Here is a 13213-nt window from a genome sequence, read left to right as displayed (position 1 = left end):
TAACTATCTACATTGCAAATAAAAAACCATAACAATAAAACAATGGACAGTTTATATCAAACAGCTGAGTGGTCTCTTAAGCAACCAATCTCTTACAGAAAAAAACAAGAAAATGATATAATGAATCTCTGTAACTGAAAGGATAACAGTAGTGTAGCGTGGTTTGCCAGCACCAAGGGCAAGGAAAGGTATTGCAGCATGGTGGGCAAGACAGGATCATTATCCTCACCTTTCTGAGACTGGGCCGCAGGACTGTATTCCAACATGATAATGACCCCAAACACACCTCTTAAATGACCATCACCTTACTAAAGTAGCTGAGGGTAAAGGTAATAGACTGGCCAAGCATGTCTTCAGACCTAAACTCTATTGAGCATCGGTGGGGCATCCTCAAACGGAAGGTGGGGGAGCATAAGGTCTCTAACATTCACCAGCTCAGTAATGTCGTCATAGAGGATAAGAAGAGGACTCCAGCGGCAACCTGTGAAGCTCTGGTAAATTTCATGCCCAAGAGTCTTAAGGCATTGATGAAAAATAATGGTGGCCACACTTATTGACACTTTGGGCCCAATTTAAACATTTCCACTCAGGAGTATAGTCACTTTTATACTGTAGCCAAGGTATAGACATTAATGGCTGTGTGTAGATAGGGCTGGTCCAAGGATTTTTGCCACCCTAGACAAAAGCAAAATTTGCCACAACCTTGACACCACCCATTGGCTCCATCCTTTGAAATGCCCCACCTTACCGCTTGGTTGAAACATTGTAACAAACCTCCTCATGTAATTACCTTACTATTGGGGTGACACACTGTAACAAACCTCCTACACGTTATCTCTTTACTACTGGATTGACTGGAGAATGTAACAAACATTCTTCTCAGGTAAACACCTTATTATTGAGGTGACACATTGCAACAAATCCCCTCCTCATGTAATTACCTTCACCAGGTAATCTCCTTACTACTGGGGTGATACACTGTAACAAACCCCCACCTCATGTAATCACCTTACTACTGGGGTGATACACTGTAACAAACCGCCTCCTCATGTAACCTCCTTACTACTGAGGTGAAACACTGTAACAAACCTTCTCCTCATGTAATTACCTCATTACTGGGGTGACACACTGTAACAAACCTCCTCCTCATGTAATTACCTTACTACTGGGGTGACACACTGTAACAAACCTCCTCCTCATGTAAACTCCTTACTAGTGAGGTGATACACTATAACAAACCTCCTCCTCATGTAATTACCTTACTACTGGAGTGACACACAGGTGCAGATTTCTTCACACACAACAGCAGTAACAGTGCGACCTCCACTTCAGCTCAGCTTCATTCAACATCACCAAAGGTCCTTCAGCAACCATCTCTTCTATCCTGCATGGTTGAGCTCCGCCCCCAACATTTAACTAGTCACTGAATGGTGACATCATTAAAGGTCCTTTAACATCAGCATCTAGTTGCCGGTTGGGGGAGGAGGCGGAGGGAGGGGTAAGAATAATTTTAGGGTTGTTCCTGCAGAACTCGAGCCATGGACAATGGTGGAGGAGCATACAGCGGCCTACTCTGCCTATGTCTAGAGCCGACCCTGTGTGTAGAGTTATTTTGAGGGGATACAACATTAAACCCTGTTATACAGGCTGTGCACTCACTACATTGTAGCAGAGGGTCATTTCTTCAGTGTTGTCACATGAAAAGATAGAATAAAATATTTATAAAAATGTGAGGGGCGGAATCACTTAAGTGAGATAATGTATATATAGATAGATATACATCTGCAGGGTGCATGGCTATGTTTAAGTGGTGGATAGACAGCATTACTTCAGTAAATCCCTTCCACCCTGTTATCAACCCACTGCAGCTCAGCCATGCCCTAGTGGAGACCATGTGAGTGATACATATTGTACGGTGTCCATTTTAGGACATCATCAGCCGTAACTCTGTCCTCCGTCAGGTGAAACGGGATCCCGCCTCCTCCCTTGGGCCAATCTCCGTCAGGCGTCAGCCGCAACTCCCTCCTCCCTCCTTTGTCATCCTAAAGTCTCTCATCTGAAACTCTGTCATCCCTCAGATGAAAAACTTTCCTGCCATGTAGCAGAGCCGAGTCAGTGTCGGCTCTCTGCTATATGGGTTCTGCTGTACACGCTATTCAATGTCGGCTCTGCTATACCGAATCTGTAGCACATGTAGTGTCTGTAGTAGACACGTGCAAGTTTCACACTTTCGATTCTCCTATACATTCTGCTATGCGTCGGGTCTGCTATGCGTCAGGAAGTTGCTTCTGAGGGAAAATCAACTGAGGCATGACCGTGTTTTGGACGAGGGAGTTTCGGTAGGGAGTTGCGGCTGACGACTGATGACGATTGGTCCAAGGGAGGAGGTGGGACGCCGTTTCCCCTGACGGAGGACGGAGTTACAGCTGACGACTGACGGTGATTGACACGAGGGAGGAGGCGGGATGCCGTTTCACCTGATGGAGTTATGGCTGATGACTGACGATGTCCTAAAATGGACACCGTAATATTGAATCTGACTGCATTGAATGCTAAGAAAGGTCCAAGCCAACAATAGAACAAAAAACTTTCACTGTCTGCAGTACTTCTGGGTGTTGTCCCTTGCATGAAAATGATACAAAGCAGGGCAGCAGAGGTAATAGAAGCATTATACACAGTATTTTATCTTTATAGGTTCAAAGGATGACAAAAAAATCCTGGATATCCATTTAAGGGTTCAGGTAGGAGAGGGTCAAGTAGATATTCATCTTTTTTACATAGTGCAAACATATATAGCAACACTTTTAACAAGTAAAATAAAAGTAATTAAAACAAATAAACAAACATTGAGACAAAATTAGAGCGGTCCCTGCTTCCAAGATCATAGAGTCGAAACAGAATGGGAGAACTGGAGCCATCTATTTGTTTTGAAAATAATTATATAAATAAAGCCCATCACCAATTGAGCCATTAAAGATATAAAATGCAGAGTGATATGACAAGGCCGGAGTAGAAATGCTGTTTCTAGGACCAGGGCAGGTTGCATACAGATAAGGGCCTATTGTTACTTGACTTAGGTTTTTGAAAGAAATGAAGGTATGTTTAAAAATTAGAATTTTTGGTTCTAGGCTCTAGTCTGTGAAATCAGCTGAATAGGTGCAGCATGGGAGAAGTCCTGCAGCCTGTGAAAATATCAGTGAGTCAGAAAAGATTAGGGCTTGGATTTACCAGCCCTGGGGTGGACTGGGGATGCAAGAGATGTTTTTCGGAGATGTAGCAATGGACTGAAAGGGACCCCGCTTGTTGTGATCTCAGAGATTATCCTGGAGCAGGCCATCATGTTTCCTGTGTCATAATGACTCTGTGTCACTGAATTCCATGTTTTGTTGTTGTGGCATTTGTCAGCATTGTAAACGCACTTCATGCTGCTTTTATAATAATGATATATTGGATTCTGCTGACAAAAGTACACGTGGTGAGCCGTCGCTCTCTCCCTCTGCCTGCATCTGCACAGACAACAAAAGGCAGAATTTATAGCTGTTTGACCAAAGCGGTGATTTAAGTGTCAGCCTTAGAAATAGCGCATTTTCTCTACAGCTAAATTGTTTTGTGAAGCATATTTCAGGCTTCAGCATTTATATTAATACCCGGGTAAAATTGCTGACAGAAGAACAGAACATTCTCTAATTTTATCCAGAAAGTTCAAAGACGAGTCTATTCCTGTTCATACTTTAAAATAACTTGTAAAAAGTTCACAGTCAAACTCAGCGGCAAACATGAAGATACAATGGCCGACATTTATCATTGTCTTTAGACTCGTTTTTGTGCCTAGAAAAGACGCAAAAAAGGTGCAAGCAGGGTTTACTTGAGCCTTTTGGTTTACACATTTCTGCTGATTTTGAGTTGCAATCCACTGATTTTGGCAATACACATGATATAGAAGGGTCATTTGTTATCTTGTTCTTTATACTTTATTTTCAGTATCCCCTATCTTTATACATCTGTATCTCTATTTAAGTCTTGTATCCTTTTCTTGTCTCCATTGTCTTATGCATTGTATTTGAAATTGCCTATTGATATATAAGGTTTGGATTATAGAACCGTACCCCCCATCTGTAACTATTGATATATCATATATCCCCTCCAGATCCACCTGGGATATACTCACCCTTTTTTCGGTATGTGTTTTCTGACCACCTATTTATTGTATTTGTGATTTTATGTAAATATTTTAATATGTTCTCTAATAAAGATTAATATTTGTTTTCCATATTTGGCCTGAATTTTTTGTCAGAGTATGGTTTAGTGGCCTATGGTACCATAACCTTTGCCTATATATTTTATTAATAATGATACCGAAGATTGCAGGTTGGCTGGGAGAGAACATGGGGACATCCATGGATGGGTGAATTCCCTCTCCGGGCACATACTCCCTCGCAGGTCTGGCTGTCGGTGGTGAAGGTATGGGGAGCCCAGACAGGTCTTCCTTGTGGCATCTGTTCCTTGTGGCATCTGTTACGATGGACGACTTGCGGCTCCTACCCTGGCTTCAGAACTGCATACACATCTGAGTCCGGGTAGGGTACGGCCGTCACCGTGTAAGGCTCCGTTTCCCAGATGGAGTACAGTAAGTGGGTCCTTAGGAATTTCCAGACCTTGTCGCCTATCTGGAGATGTTTGGCGGAGGCGTTACGATCGTAGTCTTGCTGTTGCCGCTGTTGTGCCTCGCCCAACTTTTTGTTGACAGTCTATTTTGCTTCCTGGATCCTTCGTTGTTGGTCGGAGACCCACTCCATGGAAGCTTGTGGAGATTCGTTGAAAGGAGCTTGGAGCTCAAACGTCCGGTCCTTTGGCAGCTGGCCGTGTTGACCCATCATCAGGTAGAATGGAATGTAACCAGTAGAACAGTATTATGGACTGTATTATCATAGATTTTTAACAACTCGGGCAACAACAAGGGCCACTCTTTGTGTTTGGACACAGACGCTGCTCGCAGCATGTGGATGAAGACTTGATTAATGCGCTCAAAGAGCCCGTTCCCTTGAGGGTGATAAGCAGTTGTCCGGAATTTCTTGCAGGCATGGAATTGACACAGCTCCTGGAAGAGTTGGGCATTTGAAGGCCATTCCTCGGTCTGTTAGGACAGACTCCGGACACCCCAGTATTTTCACCCAATAAGAGTAGAACATCTGGGCCGTGGTTTTGGCTGTGAGGTCTTTACCTGGGACTACGACAACCCACTTGGAGTAGTGATCCCCCATGGTGAGAGCATGAGTGTACCCAAACTGGGTAGGAGATAACTTGATATGGTCTAGTGCGACCAACAGATTAGGCCTTTCACTCTGGATTGAATGGAGAGGTGCTCTGGCGTCCTTGCGCCCATTCTAGGTGACATTGCAGATGGCACACTCACTGCACCATTTTTCAATGTTGCTTTGCATCCCAATCCAGTAGCTTCGGTCTTGTGGACTCCAAAGTGTCCCGACTGATCATGATAGGCGTTGAGGACCATCGCCACATCTCTTTGGGGTACCAGGATATGATGAAGTTGTTCACCTGAAACAAGATCCAAAGAGTTTCGGTACAACAGTCCCTTTTGAATGAACAGTCGCTTCCTCTATCGCCACAGACGCTTCAACTAATAGTCGCTTTGGGCCTGGCATAGACGGGTTGGTACCTTTTTCAACTGAAGGTAGTCCAACAGATCCCCCCATGACTCGACTTTCATTCTGCAGAGTCTTCCAGGTATATAGGTCTTCCTGGACCTTCTCGGACCTTGATCCACCCTCTTTAAAGGTGGTCACAATATTCTGACTTACAAATCTCTGGTAGAACGGGGGCATCTCCACATCTTCCCATTCGTCTTCGACAGGTGGTTCTTCGCTGGGAGTCATGCGGGATAGTACATCGGTGTTGACATTTGACTTGCCGCTTCTGTACTTGATGGTGAAGTCGTAATTGGCCAACCTAGAGGCCCAATGCTGCTCAATGGCACCCAGTTTGGCGGTGGTCAGGTGAGCCAACGGGTTATTGTCAGTGTAGACAGTGAAAGGTGTGGCCCACACGAGGGCAAGGAGTTCCAGCTTGAAGGAACTGTAATTGACATCCTTATTTTCTGCTCCTCACAGATTATGGCTGGAATAGGCTATCACCTGCTCTTGTCCTCCTTGGACTTGTGACAGGACAGCTCCTAAACCTTCAAAGCTGGCATCAGTTGGAATGGTTGAGTGTAGTCTGGATACGCCAGGATGGGAGATTCTGTCAACAGGTGCTTCAGGGCTTGGAATGCTGTGTCTTGCTCCTTGGCCTACTCCACGGGTAGTTTTCCACTGTAATTCTCTTTTGTTGTATCCCGCAAGAGAGCTGTGAGGGGTTCTGCAATCTGGGCAAAGTGAGGAATGAAGCGGCGGTAGTAGCCCGCAAATCCCAGGAAGCTCCTGACATCTTTCACCATGTGTGGGGTAGGCCAGTTCTTAACAATTTCCACCTTATCGGGATTAGGCTGGACTCCCTCAGCGCCGACAACATGACCTAGGTAGTCCTGAGGTTTAAGCAGATGGCACTTGGACAGCTTGATCTTCAATCCATGTTTGATCAACACTTGGAAGACATCCGACAAATGACCAAGGTGCTCCTGGTAGGACTTGGAGTATACGATGACATCATCGAGGTACAACAGGACACTCTGGAGGTTTAGACGGCCCAGGCATTGCTCAATCAGACGCTGGAAAGTAGCAGGGGCATTGCACAGCCCGAATGGCATACTCGGACTGGAACTCTCCCATTGGTAACAGTGATGAGACTTCTCGCCGCTCAAATGAGAGGATGATCTAATTGTATAGGCTCTGGCAGGGCTTGTCCTTGTTTCTCACTCCAGGATGTGCATGGCACCAAAGGACTGTCTCTGTGTTGGGCTGTAAGGTCACCGACCTGATATCTTGAATTCGCACTTTGCAAACTTCACCTTGCCGGTTGACAAACTTCTGCTCCACTTGTAGAACCTTTAAGTGGTGCTGCGCAGCCCGCTGACCTGAGGGGGGCATGTAGGGGAGAGCTTCTCCAACTTGATGGTTGGCTCCCAATATCCATGTCTGGGTATTGGTTTCCCGCTATTACCCTGAAATTAACACTGTCAGGTTCACACACCAAATTAGCATTCCAGTACTTGTAAAAAACATCTTTGGATATAGTGGATACTTGTTACCCTGTATCTATTAACGCCTCCAACTGAACACCTTCTACAACGACTTTTACATAGGGGCAGGGACATAAAATGAGAGTCCCGACTTAGATTGTTCTTGGTTCGGACCTGATGTCTGCTTTCCTGAAGGCTGGTCCGTGACCTCAGGAGAAATCCGTTTAAATCCAAACATTGTACTTTCCAATGTCCAGATTTGTTGCAGTAGGTACAGAAGGGCCTTTGGGTCCCTGGGGACCTATTAGGTGGTTTATTGCAGGGATTACCCTGATGGGGGGGTGCAGAAGTAGATACAGGTCTCCTAGCTAGGGGCTGCTCACGGTCGGGTAGAGCGGCCTGCCTCGCAAGTTCCTTCAAAGCCTGAGTCAAGTGTTCAATGTCCTGTTTAACACTCTGAAACTCTGAGGCTGTGGAGGCTGGTAGGGCATTGGACACTGGGGCAGGAGCCGGTGATGGTGGCATGGGGCCAGCTGCTGCACCCAGGGGCTCTGGCATAGGGGCAAAACTTTCTTCAGACTCAGTCCTGGGCTTTATGACCTGAATAGCCAGTCTCTTAAAAGCCGGGAAGGACCAACTGGGGTTTTGTACTGCTAACATCTTGAACTGAGCCTTGTCCCATTTATTGTGAGCCCCATCGATAAACCTGTCCATCAATACTTTGTTACCCTGATCGGGAGTGATACCATCTAGCTTTTGAACAGTCTCTAGGGCATTTTGTAAAGCTACTGCATAAGCTCTCACCTGGCTTTTACCGTCTCTCCTACAACCTGAGGCGTACCTCTGACAGAGAATGTGACTCAAATACCTGTTTCAACCCCTCGAAGATCTGCTTTACCGTCACCTTCTCGCAGGCATGCCAGGTGCAGACTTCCTCAAGAGCTGGTCCTTATAGTTGTCCTGTGAGCACCAGCACAAGTTGATTAGGAGGAAGAGAGTAAAAGACAATAAAACTCTGAATCTTCACCTTGGAATTCCTCAGGGTGAAGGGGTCTCCATTGTAGATAGGAAGGACAGGATTTCCCTGGTGCTGATGTTGGAAAACCCACATTTTTGACATGGACTGTAAGCGGGACCGGCAACATCCCGACCGCTGGAGTGGCAGGTGTTCCCTCTGCTGGTGATGGAGGGATACTGTTGCCGAGTTGATCTGGCGAGCTGGGTGCTGAAATGTCGTCAATCTCCTTGAGTGTGTTGTTATTTTAAAATGATTTGAGTGTTTTGTCACTTTAAGTTGATTTCAGTGCGCTCTCTGGAGTGCACTGTCTCTTTAAGAAGAATTTGAGTTCGCTGGCCCTATACGATGCTTGGCAATAGACTGCAGTGGTTTAACTCTTGATTAATAGGAACCTCCCTATGGTGTTCCCCTCACTATGCAGTGAGTACGTGGGGACTTCATTGGGCACTGTGGGGTTAATGTTAGCTGCCACCGGTGCCACTTGTTGCGGGAGCTCGTTGGTCTATGCAGAGTCTGCGCTGCAGCAGCTAATTGTAGGTGTATAGCAAAGCCGGACACAATATGGCTGCGCCTTCAATATGGCTGCGCCTAGGTTACTTCTGGCTTGGTCCTGTTGGTAAAGTCTTCCCCATGCAACACGGGGCGGATCTTTTGTTCCGGCTCACACACCGAAGAAGAGTCACTGCTTGGGACTGACGGGGGGAGCTGCGGCCGCTTGTGCGTGCAGGAGACACCGGACTCTGTTTAACCACTTCAGGTACTGATTTTACACACTTGGCTATAACAATTAACAGTCTTTCTTTCACCTCCCCCACTACTTTATCAGGCCCCGCTAATAACTCTTTGCAATAAGGACAGTCCCGTACAATCTTCTGGCACAAACTTTTTCGCAACAGCATGTGATTTACTTTGGACACAGTACAGACTCAGACTAGGGGGAGGACTTGCAGCTTTATGGCTAAGGCAACATCCGTATCCTGTTCGTGACGCCAAAGTTGTGGCGAAGCCATGGGGTGTCTCGGGGTGCGAAGATGAATTGTATGGGGCAGATGTTGCAGCCCAGAGGCAAAGTGTTATTAACCCCTAAATGTTTGTGATGCCATGGCGTGGTTTTCCCGGTAACCACCCAAAAGGTAGTACCACTATCTCAATGCTAGGCAGGGCAATAATAGTCCAAGACCAGGTTAGGGTTAAGGGTAGCTTTATTGAGGTAGACATATGGAAATAGTCTTTATAGCTAGGCCAGGATCCCAGAGAGGTGACCAGTTACATAGAAGGACCTCGCAGCTTGCTGGGGCTTGTAGTGACTTTGACTAAAATAGACTTGACTTTAGGCTTGACTTTAGACTGGACTGGGTAGATAGTAACAGCAGACATAGACTTGACTTACTGGAATGTGGCTGTAGGTGGCTTGAGGCCTCCAGATATGCTGGACACTAGCTCTGAGACATCTGGTCTTTACTGTTCCTCAGCAGGAGTGATGGTGTAAGAGCAAAAAAGGCAGAATGCAATGGCTCCCCCTCTTATAAAGGGGGGCTGAGCCAGAAGCCCATAGGTCAAGCTGCAGGTCACCCGGTTAGCTGGTGCTCTCTGGGTAACAAACACATCATGTGAACACATTATCATGTGACTAACTCAAAGGTCCTTAAAGGTCCTTTATACATAACACAAATAGGAGGTGGAGATAGGTGGAGAAACGGGATAGGAGGTGGAGATAGGAGGAAGGGATAGGAGGTCGGGATAGGAGGTCGAGATAGGAGGTGGAGATAGGAGGACGGGATGGTCGGGATAGGAGGTGGAGATAGGAGGACGGGATAGGAGGTCGATATAGGAGGACAAGATAGGAGGTCGGGATAGAAGGGAGATCGGGATAGGAGATCGGGGTAGGAGGTCGGTATAAGAGAGCGGGATAGGAGGTTGAGATAGGAGGTCGAGATAAGAGGACAGGATAGGAGGACGGGATATGAGGATGGGATATGAGGACTGTTGCCAGTATATAAGCAGCGCAAGAAGGTGGGTTCCCCTGCACGAAGACTCGGTAAAAATCCTCAAAGGATGTCGATCTTCAATTCCATGAAACAGCAGATGTAATGTTTCGGGTTGTTTGGATGCCCGTAGACTTTACCCAGAGCGGCCTCATTACTATAGGATCGTAAAAAGTAAATCTATGTTACCCCAAATTTAACGCGAGTGAAGCCGCGGGCAAAAGCTAGTATAAAATAAACCACAGGACCCTTGCGGATATGGCACAAAGATATTCCTAGTCACAAAATATTACAACTAGACAGAGGATTATATAAAATAAGATAATTATAAAAAAAATAATATAATTAATATAATATATTAATTTCTTAATACAGTGCAAACATAATCAATGTGGTAAGAAGTCCTTCGGTGGGCACAACACTTGTGCTGCAAGGCTGCCCAAAGCAGTCCGAAGCCACAGGACAGCCTCTGGTGCTGGGACACCACAGAAGCATCTGGACCCCAATTCCCTTAACAAAAGCTGTAAAAAGGACCTGTAGTAGGCCCCTTTATATTTTTCATTTGGCTTAGACACCTGATGGCAGTACCGCCAGTTTTACTTCCTGCTCTGCTATCAGAGGTATAGTTAGGGGATCAAAATAAAAATATTAAAAAACAGAAAATAGTGGTAAAATTACATAAAATAAATGCGGTTATGGCACAAAGATATCCCTATTCACAAAATATAAAAATAAACAGTCATAGAAAAATTGTACATTATATATATATATATATATATATATATATATATATATATATATATATGAATTCGGGTAGAAAAGCAGACATGGTGCACATCTACAATCTTGTATAATGATCCTATTGCTTCTCAGCATAATATCAAAAACTAACAGGTTGTTAGTATACATTTTTGATCAAAAAGTACAAGCCCACTCGCCACGTCAAGGCCACCTATCCAGAGTGGGTCCCTAACGTCCCTAGCATAAAATGGCGCAGCACCGAGCGGCGACCACCACCGCCGCGACACCAATGCCCACAGGGGGGAGCGACCCACCGGCAGAGCAGCCCCAATGCCACTCAAACCAGTCTATGAGCCGCACCCCCCCCGCAGACACAGCGCCACGGCAGCAACGGACACCGCACAGCACCACACCAGTGTGAACAGGGATGTAATAGCTCACTTACCATACTCTCCCAGTCAGACTGGGAGGCAGCTAGGAAAGAAATGGCCCATGTGCAGCCAACTACTGCTTATATAGGGTTGGGCTGAGGGGGTGGGGAAGAGTGCAGCACATGTTAAAACAAAGAAAAAGGAGGGGATAGAATCACAGTGTGAATTCGGGTAGAAAAGCAGACATGGTGCACATCTACAATCTTGTATAATGATCCTATTGCTTCTCAGCATAATATCAAAAACTAACAGGTTGTTAGTATACATTTTTGATCAAAAAGTACAAGCCCACTCGCCACGTCAAGGCCACCTATCCAGAGTGGGTCCCTAACGTCCCTAGCATAAAATGGCGCAGCACCGAGCGGCGACCACCACCGCCGCGACACCAATGCCCACAGGGGGGAGCGACCCACCGGCAGAGCAGCCCCAATGCCACTCAAACCAGTCTATGAGCCGCACCCCCCCGCAGACACAGCGCCACGGCAGCAACGGACACCGCACAGCACCACACCAGTGTGAACAGGGATGTAATAGCTCACTTACCATACTCTCCCAGTCAGACTGGGAGGCAGCTAGGAAAGAAATGGCCCATGTGCAGCCAACTACTGCTTATATAGGGTTGGGCTGAGGGGGTGGGGAAGAGTGCAGCACATGTTAAAACAAAGAAAAAGGAGGGGATAGAATCACAGTGTGAATTCGGGTAGAAAAGCAGACATGGTGCACATCTACAATCTTGTATAATGATCCTATTGCTTCTCAGCATAATATCAAAAACTAACAGGTTGTTAGTATACATTTTTGATCAAAAAGTACAAGCCCACTCGCCACGTCAAGGCCACCTATCCAGAGTGGGTCCCTAACGTCCCTAGCATAAAATGGCGCAGCACCGAGCGGCGACCACCACTGCCGCGACACCAATGCCCACAGGGGGGAGCGACCCACCGGCAGAGCAGCCCCAATGCCACTCAAACCAGTCTATGAGCCGCACCCCCCCGCAGACACAGCGCCACGGCAGCAACGGACACCGCACAGCACCACACCAGTGTGAACAGGGATGTAATAGCTCAAGATTGTAGATGTGCACCATGACAGCTCTTCTACCCGAATTCACACTAGAATTCTATCCCCTCCTTTTTCTTTGTTTTAACATGTGCTGCACTCTTCCCCACCCCCTCAGCCCAACCCTATATAAGCAGTAGTTAGCTGCACATGGGCCATTTCTTTCCTAGCTGCCTCCCAGTCTGACTGGGAGAGTATGGTAAGTGAGCTTTTACATCTCTGTTCACACTGGTGTGGTGCTGTGCGGTGTCCGTTGCTGCCGTGGCGCCGTGTCTGCGGGGGGGGTGCGGCTCATAGACTGGTTTGAGTGGCATTGGGGCTGCTCTGCCAGTGGGTCGTTTCCCCCCATGTGGGCATTGGCATTGCGGCGGTGGTGGTCGCCGCCCGGTGCTGCGCCATTTTATGCTAGGGACGTTAGGGACCCACTCTGGATAGGTGGCCTTGACGTGGCGAGTGGGCTTGTACTTTTTGATCAAAATGTATACTAACAACCTGTTAGTTTTTGATATTATGCTGAGAAGCAATCAGATCATTATACAAGATTGTAGATGTGCACCATGACAGCTCTTCTACCCGAATTCACACTAGAATTCTATCCCCTCCTTTTTCTTTGTTTTAACATGTGCTGCACTCTTCCCCACCCCCTCAGCCCAACCCTATATAAGCAGTAGTTAGCTGCACATGGGCCATTTCTTTCCTAGCTGCCTCCCAGTCTGACTGGGAGAGTATGGTAAGTGAGCTTTTACATCTCTGTTCACACTGGTGTGGTGCTGTGCGGTGTCCGTTGCTGCCGTGGCGCCGTGTCTGCGGGGGGGGTGCGGCTCATAGACTGGTTTGAGTGGCA

This window comes from Hyla sarda, chromosome 12 (genome assembly GCF_029499605.1).
Source record: "Hyla sarda isolate aHylSar1 chromosome 12, aHylSar1.hap1, whole genome shotgun sequence".
NCBI lineage: Eukaryota > Metazoa > Chordata > Amphibia > Anura > Hylidae > Hyla > Hyla sarda.
Note: the sequence above shows the minus strand (reverse complement) of the source record.